At 46.8% G+C, this 22,073-nt stretch overlaps 1 pseudogene; it reads right to left on the reverse strand.

The window, feature by feature from the left end:
- Window positions 1–257: 257 nt before the first annotated feature.
- The window catches only part of LOC129398775 (protein FAM104A-like), a 44,865-nt pseudogene continuing 23,049 nt past the window's right edge, over window positions 258–22,073 (reverse strand).

The following is a 22,073-nucleotide window of genomic DNA, read 5'->3' on the forward strand; positions in this document are numbered from 1 at the left end:
GTGACCCGAAAAGCAAAAAAAAAAAGCGAAGCCTAGGGAAGATACTCAGATCTCGGCACCACACATCCTTCTCTGAGCTTCCCAGTCACTCAGCACTCAGGGCCATTTCTCTGGCCAGTGGCACTGTTGGACGTTTCCGGGCGTGCGGGCAGCAGATAGGGCAGTACCAGTGAGCCTGAGCGCCAAGGGGCTCCGCAGACCAGGAACACGGGTCAGTCCACCTCGCCACACAGGCGGTGGCGGGTTTGCACCGGGCGTCAGAGAAGAGAGCCGACATCGCTGTTGATGGGCTCCACCTGGCACGAAGCCCCGGGCGGAGTGTGCAGCGGAGGAGGCAGCGGTGGCAGCGAGCGCGCGGCGGCAGAGGCCCGAGAGGGAGGGAGGGCCAGGAGCTGGCGACCAGCCAGTCCCCGGCTCCGTCCCGCCCGCCTCCCGTGACGCTGGGCCTGGCCACTCCCCTCCTGTCCCGTGCTGCAGTCGGCTCGGAGCCTGGCGCTGGTTACCCGGGGTTTGCTGTCCAGCCCTCCGGGGCGGCTGTGCCAGGGGTGTGACAGTGCCCAGTCTTTGCGGGAGCCGCCAGCCCAGGGCACCGGGTCCCCGCTTCCCCATCGCGGCGTCCACCCGCCCTGCGGCACCTGAGCGCGCAGCCAGAGTCCACAGCCCTCCTTGCAGCCGCGGTCCTTAGCCTGTCCACCAAGCCCTGGCCACGACGGCGAGGACGACAACGACCGCCTAAGGCGGGACACCCAGGCCACTTCCGCGGCGCTTCCTCCTCTCCGCACGGACACGCCCTGACCGGGTTTCCGGAGTCCTTTGACGCGGGCTCAGAGTGTCCTGGACGCCCTGTGGGTACCGCCCTTCTGCGGTCTGCACTGAGGACCCGACACTCAGAGACCCCAGGGCAGACTGACTGCAGGGAAAGTTTCTTGGGGTCCAGATCCCCCCCCCCCCCCCAGGTGGAGTCTAGAGATGCTTAGAGGTGCGCGGGACTTGCTTTTGCTCTTGTCTCTGCGCGGTGACTCTCCTGGCGCTCTTCCGGATTGTTTTCTGTGTGTCTGCACCTTCCTTGTTTGTCCCCGAGTCAGGGCCGCGGCTGGGAAATGAGGAGCGGAGAGGCACAGCTGGGTCTGGGGGATCGCACAGCGATGCAGCAAGGGAGACGGAGATGGAGGAGGCAGGGTCAGCGACAGGGGAAGTAGCTGGGCTCTGGGACGGGACGCAGCACAGTCCAAGGAAGGAGTCAGACGCAACAGGCTACACAGGGTCTGAACCTTGGACATCTTCTATGAAGTGGACATGGGAGCTTCCCCGCAGTACGATAGATACTCAGCACCGGCCCATCTACACCTACTTTTTTTCACAGGTCGGATAAAATGCAGGAGGATCATGAAGAATTAAGCACAGAGCAGTCGAGAGGCAGGTCTGAGAGCCAAAAGCACAGACAGTACACTGGGCGCTCTTGATTTTCAAGCCAGTGAAACCAGAAATTGATGCAGTGCCAAATCAGCAGCAAGTGCAAAAGGAGTTTCTAGGGTTCCCAGGAAACTGAAGACACAGTTTTATTTTGGACACTGCATGGTACATGGAGTTTCTAACTTGAAGCTACAAGGTGGACACACGTTCTTGTTCATGTAGTAGGGTAGACTGTAGCTTCTTAGACAGGGAGGTTTGGACAAAACAGTTTCTTCCTTTCCCTGCCAGGAGGTGTGCGTGTGCGTGCGTGTGTGTGCGTGCATATGTATGCGTGTGTGTGTGTGTGTGTGTGTGTTGTCCAGTGTCTAACACAGGTCTTCTGTATGCTAGGTACGTGATTTCCCATCTAGCTCCCAATATTTATATAAATCTCAGCGGGGGAGGGCAGTTGAGTGGACAATAGGGTGCTATATATGTATACATATACATATATATAGTTGCTATATACATATATCCTAGGCTGCAGCAATAGTACAGCAGGTAGGGCATTTGCCTTACACGTGGCCAACCCAGGTTCGATTCCTCCGCCCCTCTTGGAGAGCCTGGAAAGCTACTGAGAGTATCTCACCCGCAAGGCAGAGCCTGGCAAGCTACCCGTGGCGTATATGATATGCCAAAAACAGTAACAACTCTCACATGGAGATGTTACTGGTGTCGGCTCGAGCAAATTGATGAACAACGGGATGACAGTGACAGTGACAGTGGCATATACCTATAGATGCTATATACATCTAGGGTGCTATATACAATATATGCTTCCATAATAAGCACTTTTTGGGGTTTGATTTTGTGCCTGTGTCTCACCGGATGTGCTCAGGGCTGACTCCTATGCTCAGGAATCACTCTTAGTGCTGCTGTCAGTCATACTTAGCAAGATTTGGAAACAACCCTAGTGTCCCAGCACAGATGACTGGTTAAAGAAACTGTCTAGGTATACAATGGAATATTCGTCACTGATAAGAAACTATAAAATCATGCAATTTGTACTCTGTGAGGGAACTAGAGAGTATCATGCGAATCCAAGTCAGTCAAAAAAGAGGGAAAATACAGAATGATTCCTCTCATATGTGGGATATATGTGTGTGTATATACATATATATACATATGTATTGAATAACAAAGTGCTCAATGGGAACAGACCCTGAGAGTTTGCCCACAGAACTGAGTTTACCATGGAAGTTAGGAGGCCTTGGGTAACAGGGGATCTTGAGACATTGGTGGAGGGACATTTACACTGGTGGCACATTTGGTGTTGGAACATTGCATGCCTGAAACTCTATTATCAACAGTGTTGTCAATAAAACTGCAAGAATAAAATCTGTGGGGAAGCAAATAGATAAATAAATAAATAAATAAATAAATGGTAAAATGTACAATGGGCTCCTTTTCCTTGGCTCTAGTGCTCCCTTCAGGAAGGCGGGTAAAAAAAGAACAGTGTGGGGCTGGAGCGATAGCACAGCGGGTAGGGCGTTTGCCTTGCACTCGGCCGACCCAGGTTCGAATCCCAGCATCCCATATGGTCCCCTGAGCACCACCAGGAGTAATTCCTGAGTGTAGAACCAGGAGTAACCCCTGTGCATCGCCAGGTGTGACCCAAAAAGAAAAAAGAAAAGAAAGAACAGTGTTTGTTTTTCAGAGAAGGAAGAACCAGAGGCACTCCCAGGGGTTACTGACCCAGCCTGGCCTTTGGTTCAGTGGGAGGGTCCAAGAAAATGATGCTGCTTCCACCCTGTGGTGACAGGACCCTTTGCACCAGCCCTACAATGTCACAGAGTGCCATGTGGGTTTGGGATCTAAATTAGCCCCTGCACCATTTCGTTCTTGGGTCTTTGTGGGGAGGGGACCACATCTGGAGGTGCATTGGGTAGTGCTTGAGGGGCACAGTAGGCTGCTTACATCGGCTACATATTAAAGCATAATCCATTTTTTATCCTCCTAATTTTATTTTATTTTGGTGATGTACTCTTTTTTGTAGGTTGGACTGGGAGTTAAACTCAGAAAATATCACCTGGAGCTCACTAAGCCTCATAGCATGGCTGAGTATTGACACATTTTAAGGCAACCTAGATTCAATGTTCTCTCTCTCTCTCTCTCTCTCTCTCTCTCTCTCTCTCTCTCTCTCTCTCTCTCCTCAGGCAGGAACTGAGGCATAGCCTGGGGAAGTTGTCCATGGCCCAGGCCCAGGCCTACTCTCAGTTCCGGCCCATTGAACTCTGGGGTTCCGGAGCCCTGGGTCTCCAGGTCTCCTCCCGGCTGGCTGAGCAGTGCTGCATGGCCTCATCTGAAGACCTCCCTGGTTGCTCTGTCCCCCGTGATGCCTTTGGGATGATGCGGCTTCTTGGTCTAAGCCTCTGGCTCCTGGTCTTGCAGGGCTGCAGGCTGTGGGCTCCCCTTAGCAGCAGCAGGAGACCCCTCCCAGAGCACTGGACCAGGACAGGGTGCGAGAAGGGCTCCAGGGAGAGAGGAATGGGGTCAAACAGGGCCCTGCTCACCCTTGACTGGCTGCCCCCAGACCCAGGCTGAATGCACTCTAGGAAGCTTGCCCCTCCCGAAGCATGTGTACTTTCATGCTTTCATGCCTAATTCTGGGTGTGTGTAGGGGCTCTCTCCGCCCTTGGAGGAGCCCAGGTTCTTTCTTGAGCTCGTTACTCCACTCTCCCACTTTCTCTCCCTCCTTTCCTTCAAAACCCTCAAACAAAAACTGTGTAATTTCACTGTCCGTCTACTCTTGAAATTCCTATCTGCGAGGTGAGACAAACAACCAGCAACCCTGAGTACTGAGTGCCAGAGGGGGAAAGCAACCGTCTTTCTCCTCCCCACTTCACATGAGCCACCCCTGGAGCTCACCAACATCAAGTATATCTTGCCTATGTGGTGCAGCTTTCAGGGGCCATCTCCCGTGTGCTGTCAGAAATCTGTCAGGCTGTGTACACTCCCATAAATCCGGTGGCCTGATGGGCCCTTAACTCCGTTAATTGGGGTCATAAGAGTAATGCTTCTCCCTCTCTTCTCTGTTTAACTTAGGAGGTGGTTTCAGTTTCTCAGTCCCCATCACATTTTCTTAATTTTCATTACAGTTTTATAATTCTCTTTGCATACAACTTTGTTTTATCCTTTTGGGGTCACACCCAGCGATGCTCAGGGGTTACTCCTGGCTTTGCACTCAGGAATTACTCCTGGCGGTGCTTGGGGGACCATATGGGATGCTGGGAATTGAACCCGGGTAGGCTGCATGCAAGGCAAACGCCCTACCCGCTGTGCTATCACTCTGGCCCTGCATACAACTTCTTATTTGTCATTACACCAACAATGTAAGATACCTGGGATAATCTACTCTTCTGTGCTTTTCAAACCAGTCCCAAAGAAATTAAAAGCTGAATTCAAAATTAAAAATCAAACAATTATTTGGTGCCAGGACAGTTAAAACATATGGAAAATGCTTTTGATCTCCTGCATGGCAGAGCCGTGGCGTATTCGAAATGCCAAAAACAGTAACAAGTCTCACAATGGAGACGTTACTGGTGCCTGCTCAAGCAAATCGATGAACAATGGGAAGACAGTGCAACAGTGCTTTTGATCTCCAGCACACATACACACACACACACACACACACACATTCTGGTGCAACCTACGACAAGATGCACACTAGATCCTTAGCCCAGTCTTCTCAGGATGGGCCCCACTGAGCCAGGCTAGCCCCCACCTGCAGGACTAGCAGACTATTTCCCACTCAGAGGAAAAATGCTCATCTCAGCTCCAAGCACATTCCATACTCTTGGCTCTTGGTTTCTAATAGGTTAAATCACTGGCTTTGAAAAGCATTATGGCAACCCTTGAACTTTCACACAGACACATACTTCTACATCAACCATTCTATTTCTCAGTCTAGTTACTCTGTTTTCCCTGCAGGGGCCCTTGACCTAAACAAATAAATTCCTGCCCCCACCCAGAATTGACCAATTCCTGCCTGGGGTGTCTGTGTGTGCTGAAGTTTTTGTATCCAGCACGGAGCTGAGAAAAGAAGCAGCAGTTGAAGGTAAGTCATAGGGCTGAGGGAGAATCTTCCTTAGCATAAGAGGAGAAATCTCTTAGGAGAGCTGCAGTTTTAGGACTCAGCCCAGTCCAGGCTTCAGGCTCCCTGAATGATCAGCTTCCCACAGGCCACCGGCCCTCTGTATTCTGTTTTTTCAGACCATTCCTTTGCTGTTCTCTTTCATGAAGTCCAAATCAATTCTGACACCCTCTACTCTGAGGATCTTCCTTGAAAGTTGTCCCTTTCATTGGGTTCCATATCTTTGCCACATCTATCTGCTTAAAATCCTTGTTTTTGCTCTTAGCATTCTGTACTGTGATTGTCTCTTGGTGTGAGTGTGTTGTTTGCTTATGAGTGCCTTGAGCCCTTAGTGGTTTCCATAGCACCAAGGCTCAGCACAGAAAAAGACAGTCTTATAAATCTGCTAAAGTGAACCGAAAATCATTCTTTATCAATAAAATAATGTCTCTCCACCACATCTAAAGATTGTAAAAGTAATTTGCTAATGACACTTATTAACTAGTATGCCCTTACTTGAAATATTTTCCAAAACGTTCTCATTCTTTTTTTTTTTAATTTTTATTTATTTATTTATTCATTTATTTTAAATTTAAATTTTATTGAATCACCATGTGGAGGGTTACATAGTTCTCAGGATTATGTCAGTTATACAATACTCAAACACCCTTCCCTTCACCCGTGCCCATATTCCATCACCAACCACCCCATTATCCCTCCCGCCCCCTCCCGCCCCCCCAGTCCCCACCCTTGTAAGTGATAAGTTTCACTTCGTTTACGCTTTATCTTGGTTACAGTCCATGTTTCAACACATAACTCATTATTGTTGCTAGGGTTTCCCCCCCAAAAAAAAAAGACAGTCCCACTGTCAAGGAAGCATTTGATGGCTCTCCATTGCTGAGAATGTAGAGATATTAAGTCCCGCTGTTTGTTACATAACTTTTCTATTTTTTTCCCCCCTCGTCCCGCGCCACCGAGATCACGCCTGTTTAGTAATCACCACGCTGCCTGACAAAGGGAAAACAAACCAAAAAAGATGGTTATTTCTCGTCATCAGCCGGCGTGGGGCTCTGGCTTAGTTGATAGTCTGGTAGAATGTCTGCAAGCAGTTTCTGGAACCAAAAGTAATACGCTGGTATCAGCCCCGGCTCGAGATTCCACCAGCGTCCCGCTGTTCCAAGTACATAATAATTTATTCCCTTGTATCCCATTCCCACGCCACCAGGTCCGTGTCAGCTTAATGGACATCATACTATGGTTGACGCCACGCCACGTTTCTTCCCGAGAAAGAAGGATATTTCTTCTCAGCCAGCGTGGGGATATGGCTTAGTTCAGTCTATAGAGATGGCTACCACTTTGGTTACCTTCAATATTTCAGCAAAAGACTTACTATTCTTGTTAGGATTTCCCACCAAAGTCCGACCCTTTAAAAGGGAACCATTTCCTATTGGTGATGATTAAATGACAATAGGTTGCGCGGCCATGGCAGCGGCCTCACGGCTTTGAATTTCTGTATAAAGTCCAGGGAAAGTACAGCCAGAAATTACACGTCGCTACAAACTTTAACCCTATTATGGTCCCCCCAAAGTCCAACCCATTACAAAGGAACCATTTCATATTGCTGATGATTAGATGACATTAGGCTGCCGCGGCCGCGCGGTTTTGGGTTTCTATATAAAGTCCAGGGAAAATTCTGCCTAAAATTCTATCGCTACAATCTTTTACCCTTCAACAAAAAACTTATAACTATTGTTTGGAGTTTACCCCCACGTTAAGCCCTGCCAAAAAGGAACATTTACACGTTGCTGACAATCAAGAGATATTAGGTCGCGCGGCTGCGATAGGTTTTGGATTTCTATATTAAGTCCAGGGAAAATTCTTTTGGTAATTGCATCACTCGCTGGCAGCACCTGGGCCAGAAGCTCCGAGCACACAGTTTGGAGGCATTTTGGGGGCGCCGCTCGTGTCCAAAGTGGTTCAGTTGCCTCCGGGGTCGATCTCGCTCGGGGTCGCAAAGGAGCGTCCCCACATGGCTCTGTGCTTAAATGTCGGCCGGCACAGGGCGGATCCGGAAGTCCCGCCCATCGGCTTTCCCGGGCTTCCTGTAGAGTCTAAAAACCGGCTATTGCCTCGCTGCGTTCAAAAAGAAAGAGTTGAGAGAGAAAAGAGCATACCCCGCCGGCAGCGCCTGGGCCAGAAGCTCCAAGCACACAGTTTGGAGGCATTTTGGGGGCGCCGCTCGTGTCCAAAGTGGTTCAGTTGCCTCCGGGGTCCGATCTCGCGTGGAGCCGGAAAGGGAAACGTTCTCATTCTTGTTATCTTATGTATCCATCCGATTTTCCCCAATGTGAAAAATTTGGCTCAGACAACTAGCGCCACCTGGTGGCAGTAACGTGTAATTTGTTTAAATTCTTGCTTTCCCAGCTCAAGAGTGGGGAAAAAATGATTGACAGCATTACTGTTTTATATATGTACAATGCAATACAATTTGGGTATCAAAAAAAGATGAAATCATGCAATTTGCAACTAAATATATCTCAAGAGTATCATTCCAAGTGAAGTTAGTCAAAAGGAGAGGTGTAGAATGATTTATGTATCTTTATAACTGTTTCTTTATATCTTCTATAATGTGGGATAGAAAGAAGCATAGAAACATGTATGTTTATGTCCTATATATATGGCATATAAAGAAACATAGCAAGAGAGTAACAAATAGCCAAAGAAAATGGAGTCTAAGAATCGTCTATGGAACTGACTTTAGTATGGTGGGGAGACAGGGTGGGGAAGGGGGAATTGTGGGGGGACTCTGAAACAGTGTTGGGGCATGTGGTGTTGGAACATTGTATGTATGAAACCCTATCCAAGGTATTGTAAATCACGGTGGCCACATTTTTTTTAAAAAAGTGCTTGTAGGGGCCAGGGAGAAAGTACAGTGGTTAGAGCATTTGCCTTGCACCTGAATTTAACCCACGGCTTCCTATATGGTCCTGAGCACTGCTAGGAACGATCCCTGAGCAAAGAGCCAGGAATAACCGAGGAGCATCTCCTGGTGTGACCACAAAACAAACAAACAAACAAACAAACCCACTTGTGTAGCCCTGCTATCTCAGATCAGAGAGATAACACTGCCTGTATCCCATGGACTCCCCTCCCTGCCTGCACCGCCACTTTGAATCCCCAACACCATTGACAGTCCCCGAAGTGCCACTAGAGGACACTCCTGAGCACCGAACAAGGACTAGTTCCTCAGCATAGCAGGGAGTGGTTGAAGGGAAGGTAAAATAACTATTTGCTTTCTCTATCTAAGAGACCATCATTATGCATTGAAGTACAATCTGACTGAAAGGACCTGAACTCCTTACAAACCTTGAGAAGGAAGAGAAGGAGGTGGGGGAGAAGGAGCGGGGCGGTGGCGGATGGGGGGGGGGGAGAGCGCAGGGGAGTGGGGGAGGGCGAGGGGGAAGAGGTGGAGGCAGAGTGACAACATTTTGTTCCCAAGGTGAACAGTGATGCGTGGATCTGAGTGAAAATTTGAGTAAAACACTTTGGGTCCTGGGTGAAACACTGGCCCACTAAATATAGTATCTAACAACCTACAAAAATTAAAAGAAGTAAAAGGTGTTGAAGACTAGATGACCTATAAAAAAATAGTTTCTCGAAAAATTAAGTTTGGCCAAGGAAACAGGTAATCAAGTGAGTTCGGTCTTCTGTGGACAATGCTTTCTCGGATACCCGTTGGCATTTTAATCCTTGCTTCAGTCTCTGCTATTTTAGCAACCCAAGTTAAGGCAGTCAGGGTGGGGCCTGGAGAGAGAGCGCAGTGGATGAGCCACTTGCCTTTCAGTGCCAGAAGTGACCCCTAGCACAGAGCCAGGAGTAAGCCCTGCAAAAAGTCTGGTGTAACCCTGCCCCCAAGAAAGAAAAAGATAGTCAGGATGTCTCTTAATCTGTCACAATTTTGCCCTCTTTCATCTGGATACCTACTGAAGAAACTGTCACAGTTTCCTGTGCGATTACCTGCACTCTAGATTTGAGTGACTGTGAGCTCTTCAGCAACGACAAAGGGTGTAAAGCCTACACCAGTGGATAGAAGAGACCAGGGAACCCACGAGGGTGTATTTCTATGAGCCTACCAGTGTTCTGAGAAGCTACCACAAAGTCAGAGGCTTAACCCCAGTAGGTATTGAACTAAAGGTCAGAAGTTAAAATCGGGGCAAATCGATAGCACAGTCCAATAGGGCGCTTGCTTTGCACATCACAAATCTAGGTTGGATTGCAAGCATGCCATAGGGCCCCTAAGATCCACCAGGAGTGATCCCTAAGTACAGAGCCAGGAGTAAGCCCTTAGCACTACACGGTATATTCCCGAGCCACCCCCCTACCAAAAAGTAAATGAAATCACGGTGTTGGTAGGGCATGTTTCTGCTGGAGGCTTTAGGAGAGACCATTCTGTCTATTCTAGCTTCTAGAGCCACCAGAAATCCTTACTTGACGGATCCTTCCTCCATCTTCAAGGTCAAAATCAACACATAGATCTCTCTCTCTCTCTCTTTCTCTCTCTCTTTCTCTGTGTGTGTCTATCTCTCCTCTCCTCTCTTTCTCTTTCTCTCTCTCTCCCTCTCTCCCTCTCTCCCTCTCTCTCTCTCTCTCTCATAGTCACATTTTTTTTTCTTGTAAAGAGTTCCTTACATATTTATGGCTTGTAACTGAAAATTTGTATCTTTTGATCCTGTTCTCTCCTTTTACCTGCCCTTCCCCTATTGCTCTGGCAATCACTGTTCTCTGGATCTCTGATTTTGGTTGTTGTTTTTGTTTTAAGCTTATACATGTGAGATCAGACAGTGTTGGCCTTTCTCTTTCAAAGGACTACCAGGTACACTGACTACACTGGGTCTACCCACTAATCCAGGATGCTCCTTTATACTCCAGGTCCTGGTCCCTTGTTGCCATGTAGGGTCTAGGGATTAGCCACAGCTATCTTTAGAGGTTGTCTGTTCTTCCTACTCCACAGGTGTCACAGCTCAGTGCACATTGATACTAGTGAGGCTTATAACCTGATACTTGAAATAATCTCTCTCCTTCCTCCTCCTGAAAGATGCCGCCTGGTTTAGAATTGTAAGAATTGTATAACACCTGGCAGACCTCAGGGCTTACTCCTAACTCTTCACTCAGGCTTCTCTCTTGGTGGACCAGGAGGAGCCCCTGAACACCTCAGCTAAAGCCCATACTCCTTCCCCCCAAAATTGGTGGGGACAGAACAGAGATCTCAATGACCAGGGTCACACAGTTTGCAAGGCACAGGAACCCTGAGTTTGAGTTTGAGTCCTGGCACTACAGGGCTCCCAAGCATTGCCAAGTTTGCCCTGGTGGCCCCCTAGCATGCCATCCAAAATAGCATCTTATCACTAGGCAGAAGCATTAAGCCATCCAGCTAGATATCACCAGGAATAGTCCCCAGTACCCTGAGTGATACTCGGGAAGTCCCCAACAAAAAAATGATGCAAGGCACAAACAAACTTGGTTATTGTTGTGAATATAAAGTACTGCAAGATAATAACTGGCCTTATAACTGATATCATTGTTTCCAGATATTTTTGATTTGTGTGAATTTAATATAATTTCTGAAATACTTGTATTTATAGTTTATGTTCTATTAATACCATAGATAACTTAATATTTCAATAGTATATTTTACTTGATTATCTTTCCTCATGAGATTTGATACCTGATTGGTTTAAACTCTCTCATAAGGGGAGGGGAAAAAATCATTTGAGACCACCCAGGGACTCTCTGCAAGATTTTCAAGTTAATTAGAGATCAAAATGATATTATCTATCATTTAATTTTGGAAGTTGGTCAAAATAAAGAGTCCAAAAACATAAAATACCTGATCAAACAAAATCACAGGTCACTGTGAAACAATAATTACCAATTCAAACAAAAGTAATAAAATAGTTCAAAGGAAGTGTATTCCAATGGTATTGTTTTTAAAAACCTCAATTTTGGGGGCTGGAGCGATAGCACAGTGGGTAGGGCGTTTGCCTTGCACGCTGCCCGATCATGGTTCAGTTCCCAGCATCCCCTATGGTCCCCCCCAGCACCGCCAGGAGTAATTCCTGAATGCACGAGCCAGGAGAAACCCCTGTGCATCCCCGGGAGTGACCCTCCCCCCCAAAAAAAAACCAACCCTCAATTTTCAATTTTTCCACCAGGAACACAAAGACCAACCCTGCCCTACTCAGCTATTGTTGGGGCAGAGGAGGTTTATTGCTACACACTTTGATGCTCAGGCCTAGCGCAGAGGTGCTCTAGGGTACTCTTATGGTGCCATACTGAGCTCCTCCATGCCCCTGAGCCATACCCCTAACCTCAAACCCTAGCTTTCCCCCCCAATGGAAACTAGATGCTCTTTGCTAGTTTATTGAATTAAAAAAATTGGAAGATCCCGCATTTAAAAGACCTTTTTGACATCAAGTAGAATTTCTAATGGACAGGTTTGGAAATCGGTCTGCATTAGACAAACTACGGGTTCAACACGCAGATGAGATTTCTTTATACTGTTAACCTTGACAGAGATTGAGACCCACCCGCTAAAGATTCCTATATAAAAAGAAAAATTGCTCTGAAGCTCCTTTGAAATTGCAATAGTGCAGCAAAACCACAAGTAAACAACCGCCTGTTTCGCTGTGATTTCAAAGATAGAGTGAAAAGCCAACAGATAACTTTGTGCAAGTTTTCCAACATCCGAGTGGGGATCTGCAGCGTGCGGGCGCTGTCCCTTCCCAGAAAGCCCGGCCGCGGGTCGGGTGGGCGGCCAGCCCCGGTGCTGCAGGCTGTGGAAATGCTTGTCCTTGAGCGTCTGGTTGATGTGGAAGTAAGGGCCCTGGAGAGCGCGGGACTGCTCGGGCGCCGGCTGCGGCGTGTTGGGGCTGGATCCTGCGGCGATGGGGTTCAAGCGGCCCCGGTCCGGGCTGTTGCTGCTGCTACTGCTACTGCTGCTGCCGCCGCTGTCGCTGCTGGAAGACTCTGTGTCCCAGGGTTCATGGAAAACGGGATTCCGACTGCTTCTCCCCCTGCTTCTCAGAGGGGGAAGATCGTGGTCTTCACTGCCGTTCCTTCTCCTTTTCCTGGGCTGGAGACGCTCGCTATTGGCAGCCGGTGGCGGGGAGCGGCGCGGCGCCGCCGGGTTCCCGGCGGGAACAGAGACCGCGGGGCTCCGGCGGCCGCCTCGCCCCCCTCCCCTCCCCTTGGCTCGCGTGCCGCTCGGATGGACGCCGCGGGCTGAGAGGAGCCCTAGGTGGGACCCGTCCCCCCCTCGCCCCCCGCCACTTCCGGCGTCGCCTCCTCCACGTCCCCTCATCTCGCTGCGGCGGCGGGCCCCCTTAGCTTTTTCTTTATTTATTTTTATTTTATTTTATTTTATTTTATTTTGCTTTTTGGGTCACACCCGGCCATGCACAGGGGTTACTCCTGGCTCTGCACTCAGGAATTACCCCCGGCGGTGCTCAGGGGACCATATGGGATGCTGGGAATTGGACCCAGGTCAGCCGCGTGCAAGGCAAACGCCCTACCCACTGTGCTATCGCTCCAGCAACCCCCCCTTAGCTTTTTAATATTGAGTGAATACAATATACCTTAGGAACCCAAGACCTGAACAAGGCAATTATGAAACTCAGAAAATATTTTGATATGTTATCCATTTCCAGGATAATTTCATAAAAGAGAGGAAAAAAAGGGGTTGGAGCCAGTAGCATACAAGTCAATGGGGGACATGCCTTGCATGTGGCCAACCAGGGTTCAATCCCCAGTACCACATATAGTCCTTCAGAGCTCCGCTAGGAGAGATCTCTGAGCCCAGAGCCTGGAGAAAGCTCTGAGCAGAGCTGGGTGTGCCCTCGTGCCTTTCCCCCACCAAGAAAGAAAACCCCCTTTATGGTCTTTTATATAAAAAAAAAAAAAACACCATCAGGCCAGGGCGATAGTACAGACAGGGAGTTTGCTTTACATGCGGTCAATCCGGGTTCGATCCCCGGCATCCCATATGATCCCCTGAGCACCGCCCTGAGTGCAGAGTGAGGAGTAACCTCTGAGCATCGCAGGGTGTGACCCAAAAAGCAAGGAAAAAAAAAACAGAAAAAGAAAAAGCAGATCAAGAAAAACCTAGCTTGGGGCTGGAGCACAGCAGGTAGGGTGTTTGCCTTGCACTCAGCTAACCAGGGTTCAATTCCCAGCATCCCATATGGTCCCCCGAGCACCGCCAGGAGTAATTCCTGAGTGCAGAGCCAGGAGTAACACCTGAGCATCGCCAGGTGTGCCCCAAAAAGAGAAAGAAAGAAAGAAAGAAAGAAAGAAAGAAAGAAAGAAAGAAAGAAAGAAAGAAAGAAAGAAAGAAAGAAAGAAAGAAAGAAAGAAAGAAAGAAAGAAAGACCTACCTTTTTAAACTTCTTAAACTGCACCCTCATAAGTAGTCACATACCTGAACATGGAAGAAATTGACATCAGTAAAAGTCCACACAGCAACCAAAAATTAATCCAAAATCAACTGCATAATGAATCCAAAGTGTTTCAGAGAGCACTCACCCAGGTTCAATTTCTCAGCAAGAAATGCTATAGGTAGAAAGCATCCTGAGTGGAGAAATTTTTCTAAGAAGTTCTGACTTAGAAACTGTGAGTTTAATACAAAAAGCTTAAATCCTAGTTTTTGTATAAGTAACTTACTGAGCCTATTAAAAAACAACTCATGAAGAAATCTGTTCAAATTTTGTTAGTATCGGCCCCACAATGTGAATTATTTTTCATAAAACTACAAATTTTCTATAACCATTTCATTTCCCTCTTTTGAAAAAAAAATCTTTGTTTTACACAAAATCACTCATGGGCCTTTGAACACACCAGAGAGCATGTAAAGATCCTGATATGATATTCATGTAAGGACATATACCACTGCCTCCTAAATTTTAGACCTTAACTCTCCCTCCTAGTACTTTTATTTTTGTACATTGATTTAAAATGTTAACTAGGGTTGTTGGAGAAATAGGACAGATAGCCAACACCCATGCTTCCTGACACCTCCAAGAATGTTCCTTAAGAACTAAGCCAGGACTAAGCCCTGAGCACTGCAGGGTGTGGTCCAAAAAGACCAAAATGAGTAAATGAAAAGTTCACTAAAGAAAATGAAAAAGTTAACTATCGGGGCTGGAGCAATAGCATAGCAGGTAGGGCGTTTGCCTTGCACTCCGATGACCCAGGTTTGATTCCCAGCATCATCCCATATGGTCCCCTGAGCACCACCAGGAGTAATTCCTGAGTGCAAAGCCAGGAGTAACCCCTGTGTGTTGCCAGGTGTGACCCAAAAAGCAAATAATAATAATAATAATAAAATAAAACTTAACTATCATGGCGGAGTGATAGTACAGTGGGTTGGGAGTTTGCCTTGGACTCGGCTAACCCTGGTTCCACCCCTGGTACTCATGAGGTGCCCCAATCCCCACCAGAAGCGAATCCTGATTGCAAAGCTAGAAGTAAGCCTTGAGCACTGCTGGCTATGACCCCAAAATAACAAGAACAAGAAGTTAACTATCTATGACCTTTAAATGATTCACTATCATACAGCATCCTTTACCAGACTAGCAAGTTTAGGAATCCTAACGTTTATGGCCTTTTACATTTTGCTTACTTTCTGTTTTGGGTTCCTACAGGCTGATGTGTATGGGCTCACTCAGAGCGGTGCAGACTGTATACTTCTGGCTCTGGACTCACTCCCTGCAGTGCTTGGGGAACTATATGGGTACCAGATACTGAAGCTTGGGAGGGGGACACGTGCAAGGCAAGTGTCCTGCTCCCCTTACTATCTCTCCAGCCCCTAGCCTCATGTTTCAATTCAGAAAGGAGCAGCCTCTCTGGGCCCCCGCCTGCCTGCTTTCTGCTTTTTACCGCACTGTGCTCACCACTCCACACCCCACATTTCCTGGGGAGCTCGGGCTCAGAACACTTCTGGTATTCTGGCGTTCGCCTCTCCCCGCCCCACCTCTTCCGTTAGAAACAGTGCTCTTGGATATTCGGGGGTGAGGGGCTACCACGTGGGGACACTTCATCCCGTCCTCTCCATCAGAGGCCTTGGTGTTGGTTTCTCCCCGGGATGCGTTTTCCTGGCAGTTCTGGATCCCGGCTCCTTCCACCCCGGGCTCTAGATCCCAGGCTACTGCCTCGCTCCCCAGTTCTGGATCCCGGACTCCTGCCGCCCGAGGTTCTGGATCTTCTGCTCCTGCCACTCCAGGGACCACTCCTGTCCTCCGAGGGACACTGACTCATCTGGTGCTGACCTGCTGCACGCCCCGCCGTCTCCGGCCTCTGCTTCTGCGATATGCTCGCCCCTTCGCGCCCCACATTTAGTGGTCTCTGGATCTGGGGAGACTCTGATTCCTGGGGCTTTCCTCACCAACACCGCCCCGTGCCCGCGCTGCTGGGCGCCCGCTGGGCGCCGCCTCTTCTACTCCTGTCCAACGCCCAGGTCATTGCAAGGTTCGCTCCTGGCAGCTCTGCTGGACCGAAACGGGGGCGGGGTTGGGGATGAAGGCTCCTGCCCCTTTGGTGCCCGCCCACTGCGCGCCCCGCCTTCTCTTCCTGCACAGACGCCGCTGTGCTATAGCTCCAACCCCGGGAATATGGAGGTTTTAAAAAATCATGGCGTCTTGTTCAGAATGCAGATTCCTTTGCATCCCTCTCCAGGGTTGGGAGAAATCCTGGTTTCCGGACTTTTCTTGATACAGAGAGCAGGTCGCAGGACCAGGAGCCCAGCCTCTGGGCCTCTCCCAGCGGGGTAAAAAAGCCTTTGGGGTGAAGCCAGCACATCTGCGAACCAGGGGTAGTTCTAAGGAAAGTGCCAGAATGTTGCAACAGGAATTCACTTCATTAGGCACAAGATGACCTGGTTCATAAGACAGTTGTGTCTAGGCCAGGCAAGCATCTGAAGCCTTAGACCTAACTTAGACCAAGCTCAAGGGTTCAGGAGTCTGTTTTTATAGCATGGTGCTATAAAGTCAGTGCTTTGCTTCATGTTCAGGCAATGTGGAGGTACACACACATGGTGGCATTTTATCAGTATGGTTTCTGGAAATCAGTGCTGTCTTTGCTTGGAACAGGAAAGTCCATCTCACGTACAGACAGGGTGGGCATATTTGAAACTTTCCACCAACTAGCAAAATCATCTCTTTAAAGTACGTGCTATAAATCAATTGTACAATCAAAAATCACTGTCACTGTCATCCCATTGCTCATCGATTTGCTCGAGTGGGCACCAGTAATGTCTCCATCGTGAGACTTTTTATTGTTTTTGGCATATAGAATATGCCATGGGTAGCTTGCCAAGGTCTGCCATGTGGGCGAGATACTCTTGGTAGCTTGCCAGGCTCTCTGAGAGGGGCAGAGGAATCAAACCCTGCCGCAGACCACCCAGTGGAGACCACCGACCACTGGGGACCAGGGTCGAAGGAATCAGGAAAAGTCAGGAATCGGCGAGGGAATGACAGACAGCCACACTATAAGCTGGTGAACTGCTGCAACTTTATTCTGCAAAGCTGTGCTTATATATTGTTTCTCCAAGGAAATAGCAATAAGCAGGGGGTTACAACATCAGGTTACACCATTAGACCACTGCTTTGATGATTACAATACATCATTAGAATACTACTTTGATGATTATAATTCAGCAGAAAAATTATTAACGAAGTACAATACAGTATGAGTTAATTCCGCATATCGCTTCTGTGACCTCTTGTTTTCCTGTAAGGCTAGGGTAAAGCTAAGGTTCTCTGAAATGTCTGTTTCGCGCCAATGATCACATCCGTGTTAGTTTAGCATTAAGTGTTTAAGGCCCTTTCTCCCTTCAGGAATTTGTTATAATATATTGCAAAAGGTTTAAATAATAAACATCAGGGTTTTCTTCATCTAGCTAATCTAGCCATAAATGGGAGTTCTGAAAACAACCGTCGTTTCCCTTCATAGTTTACCCATCTATTCCCAATGTTGTCGTTAGTTCCTGTAAAAAAGGGGGGTGGATCTAGGTAATCTTTTACTGCAGGGGGGAGCAACGTGGCGGCAAAGTCCGCCATCACTCTCCCACAAAATATTGTGTCCCTGCAGGGAATCTTAGCCAACTCTTCTTTCTGGAAATGTTTTTGTCTCACTATGCTGTGATTTCTGCAACACCTTTGTTTTTACTTTCATTTCGTCTATTGCTTTGGTTTCCAAGAACAGCTGTTTTTATCCTCAACCTTGTTTAGAAAAAACCCAATGAGGCGTCTCCAGCATTCTACAATGCTTCTGAGACAGGCGCTTAAGCAAAAGGAAAGGGGGGCTTCAGATATTAATTCATCTAATTCTGGCCCGCCTGTGGTGTTGGCAACATTCTGATCAGGAAATGCTCGTACTGTTCCAATACGAATGCACAGATAAGAAATGCACAGAAGAAAGGCACAGATAGTTAAGCTAAGGCAAAACCAAGGTTGTCTTGTGCTCCAGCAGTTTCTGGTGTCATCAGGTCACGTGATGACCACAGATTGTAGGGGAACTGCCTGAGGCCCCGCTCCGGGGAGCTCCCACCTCAACCTCTCATCTGCAGACCTCCAGCGCAGTAGCATTTTGCTACAGCTACACAGGTGTCACAGCTGTGGGCGTAGCAAAACCCAGGTCAGCTGCGTGCAAGGCAAACGCCCTATCCACTGTGCTATCACTCCAGCCCACAATAAAAAATATATATTATAAATTTACATCATTAATAACCCCACCCCCTGTTTTCAGGTAGAATGATTGATTTCTCAACATCTTTAATCAGCAAATCAGGACTATAATTTGTGCACATAAACAACAATTTAACAAAAAACATTGGGTCTAACCAGAAAATCAAATAGAGAAAGAACTAATGGTCTTGTTAATCCAGTCAAGAATTGAAATTAGAGGGCCAAAGAAATGAAGGTCACTCGTGATTCTTTTTTATCCAGCCCCAATCATTGGTGGCATTGGCCACTAGTTTGATGTGCCAGCAGCAGGACTAATGTGACACACCCTGAGAAGATGGAGAGGCACCACGGTGGATCTCAGGGTCCGTGATCCTCTCCTCAAGCTTGTGAATTAAGACCAATCTTAAGGCAACTGAGGCTTAAGCCAAAGCAATATGAGGGATTCCTAGGATTTTATCAGGATTCACCTGCATACTAGTGTTTTTCAGGCAATTAAAATCCCATATTACAGAAGCATAACATTATCTGTCTTCCTATGTCTATGCAAAAAAGACATTGCCCTAAAATAAAAACATACAAAAGGCATAAAAGAGAGAGAAAAGCAAATATCTCATTACATCCTAATTCAGTCTTCCACAAAAAGCTTCTTAGATTACTAAAACAAGTATACAACTTGATCTCAAACCAAATTGATTCAATTTAAACTCATTACTAACAGTTCTCTCACATTCATGAAACAATTACTTATTAATAATTGCTAAACATGAAATTCTTATAACCTAAATTTTACACAACTTTCATACAATGATTATAAAACATTTTTTAACTGCATGTTTAATCAAAGTGACACATTTTCAAAATCATTCAAGATGGCAAAGAAGATAGTGCTTATTTAAAATCAGGACCATGTTGACACAAGTCCACGAGACTATACGAACACAAGTAATGTCCTAACTCTAATCTTTAACTTTAAATTTGATAACAGTCCTTTTGGTGTGGTCTAGGTGTCTCCTATACACAGCTCAAAAAGTCATATATACAGGTTAAGACTATGTAACGGGCCAGGAAGACTGCTCCAGGGTTAGAAGCCTGCCTTATGAGCTGGGGGAGAAGGCAGCTGGAATAGAGAAGAGATCACTAAGTCAATGATGGTTGGAGGGATCTCTGGATAGGGATGGGAGATGTGTGCTGAAAGTAGATAAAGGACCAAACCTGATGGCCTCTCATTGTCTGTATTGCAAACCAAAATGCCCATAAGAGTAAGAGGAAAACTATCTGCCATAAAGGCAAGGGGAAAGGTATGACAGGGTGGGGGGTAAGGATACTGGGGACATTGGTGGTAGAAAAGGTACACTGGTGGAGGGATGGTTTCGATAATTGTATGACTGAAGCTCAAACATGAAAGCTTTGTAAGTATAGCTCACGGTGATTCAATTTTTTAAAAAAGTATGAGGGAGGACCGGAGCGACAGTACAAAGGGTAGGGCATTTGCCTTGCACGTGGCCAGCCCAGGTTCGATTCCCAGCATCCCACATGGTCCCCGGAACACTGCCAGGAGTAATTCCTGAGTGCAGATCCAGGAGTAACCTCTGTGCATCATTGGGTATGATCCAAAAAGAAAAAAAATGTATGAGGGGCTGGAGCGATAGCACAGTGGGTAGGGGGTTTCCCTTGCATGCAGCCGACCCAGGTTCGATTCCCAGCATCTCATATGGCCCCCCGAGCACTGCCAGGAGTAATTCCTATGCATCGCCAGGTGTGACCCAAAAAGAAAGAAAAAGTATGAAAAAGGGGACTATGTTACACATGTTCATATATTTAAAAGTCTTTAAAAATAAGTCTATGTTTTATGACTTTTTTAATACTTCACAAATGAGTGCAATTATTCTATGTCTCTCACCCTCTGATTCATTTCAATCAGCATGGTGTTCTCTATGTTCTTTCACATACAGAAAAATGTCATGACTTCCTTTTTCCTGGTGACTATATAGTATTCCATTGTGTAGTTCCTTTATGCAGTCATCTGTCCTCAGGCACTTGGGTTCCTTCCAGAATCTGGATATTGTAATGATGCAATGAACATAGAAATGCAGGTGTCTTTTCTTTATGTGTTTTAGGGCCCCTAGGATATATTTCCAGGAGCAGTATTGCTGGGACACATAGAAGCTTGATTTCTAGTTTTTTGATGCATGCCTTTATTCTTTTCCAAAAAGGTTGGACCAGTTCACATTTCCACCACCATAAATGAGAGTCCCTTTCTCCTAGCATCTGTCCTACACTGGTTGCTCCTGTTCTTTTTAATGTGTGCCGTCTCTGTGGCATGAGATGATATGCCATTGTTGTTTTGATTTTGCATCTCCCTGGTAAGTAGTGATGTAGAGCATTTTTCATGTGCTTTTTGGCCATTTGTACTTTTTTGAGGAAGTTTCTGTTCATGTCTTCCTCCCATTTTTTGAGGGATTGGAAGTTTTTTCTTTTGTAGTTCTACTAGTGCCTTATATACCTTTGATATTAACCTCTTTTTACATGTGTGTTGAGTAAATACTTTTTTTCCATTTCATGGTTTCTCTCTATATCCTGGTCACCACTTCCTTTGAGATGCAGAAGTTTCTTGGTTTCATGTAGTTCCAGTTGTTTATCTTTGCTTCCACTTGTTTGGTCAGTGGTGTTTCATCCTTGAAGATGCCTTGAGCCTCAATGTCATGGACTTTCTGCCTATTTTTTCTACGTATCTTATGGATTCAGGTATGATATTGAGGTCTTTAATTCATTTTGATCTGACTTTTGTGCATGGCATTAGAAAGAGGTTTGAGGTTTGTTTTGTTTTGGTTTTTGCATGTAGCTGCCCAGGTTCCCAGCACTACTTGTTTAAGATGCTTTCCTTGCTCCAGTTCATAGTATAAGACTAACACCCAAAGACAGTATAAACAAAGAGGATAGCACAAGTGGGGGGCTGGGGAAGGGAGTTAGCACAGAGAAGGGATCACTATAACAGTGAGTTGGAAATGATGGCTCTGAAGAAGAAGTGGGTGCTGAAAGGAGGTAAGGTGATATACACAGTAACCTTCCAGTACCTGTATTGCAAACCACAATGCCTAATAGGAGAGAGAGAGAGAAAGAGGAAAGAGAGAGAGAAAGGTAAGAGAGTGAGAGCACAAGAAGTGAGAGAAGAAAAGTGCCTACCATGGAGGGGACGGGGGAGTGACAGAGGTGAAACTGGAGACATTGGTGGCAGGAAATAGGAGACATATAACTACCTTTGACTGGGGAAGGGATGGGTGTTGGAACTTTTTTTTGGGGGGGTCACACCTGGCAATGCACAGGGGTTAATCCTGGCTCTGCACTCAGGAATTACCCCTGGCAGTGCTCAGGGGACCATATGAGATGCTGGGAATTGAACCCGGGTCGGCCGCATGCAAGGCAAATGCCCTACCCGCTGTGCTATCGCTCCAGCCCCCGGTGTTGGAACTTTTATGGCTGAAACTCAACCAGGAACAACTTTATAACTTTGTATCTCATGGTGATGCAATAAAAATAAATAAATAAATAAATAAAACATAACACAGTCTAAAGAAAAGGGGAAATAGTTTTTAAATTACTTATGTTCACCTTAGTTGGAGGGTCAAATATTCTTTTATTATTAGGTCAAAACCCTATGTACTACCAAAATATTTTATATCTTAATTCCCTCAAGCCTCTTCTGTGAGGAGCCCAGGTCAGGATGTTGTATGGTAACCTAAGTCTGGACACAGGGCCCGAGCAATAGTACAGCAGGGAGAGCACTTGCCTTGCAAGAAGCCAGCAGGTTTGGA

This window comes from Sorex araneus, chromosome 1 (genome assembly GCF_027595985.1).
Source record: "Sorex araneus isolate mSorAra2 chromosome 1, mSorAra2.pri, whole genome shotgun sequence".
Taxonomy (NCBI): domain Eukaryota; kingdom Metazoa; phylum Chordata; class Mammalia; order Eulipotyphla; family Soricidae; genus Sorex; species Sorex araneus.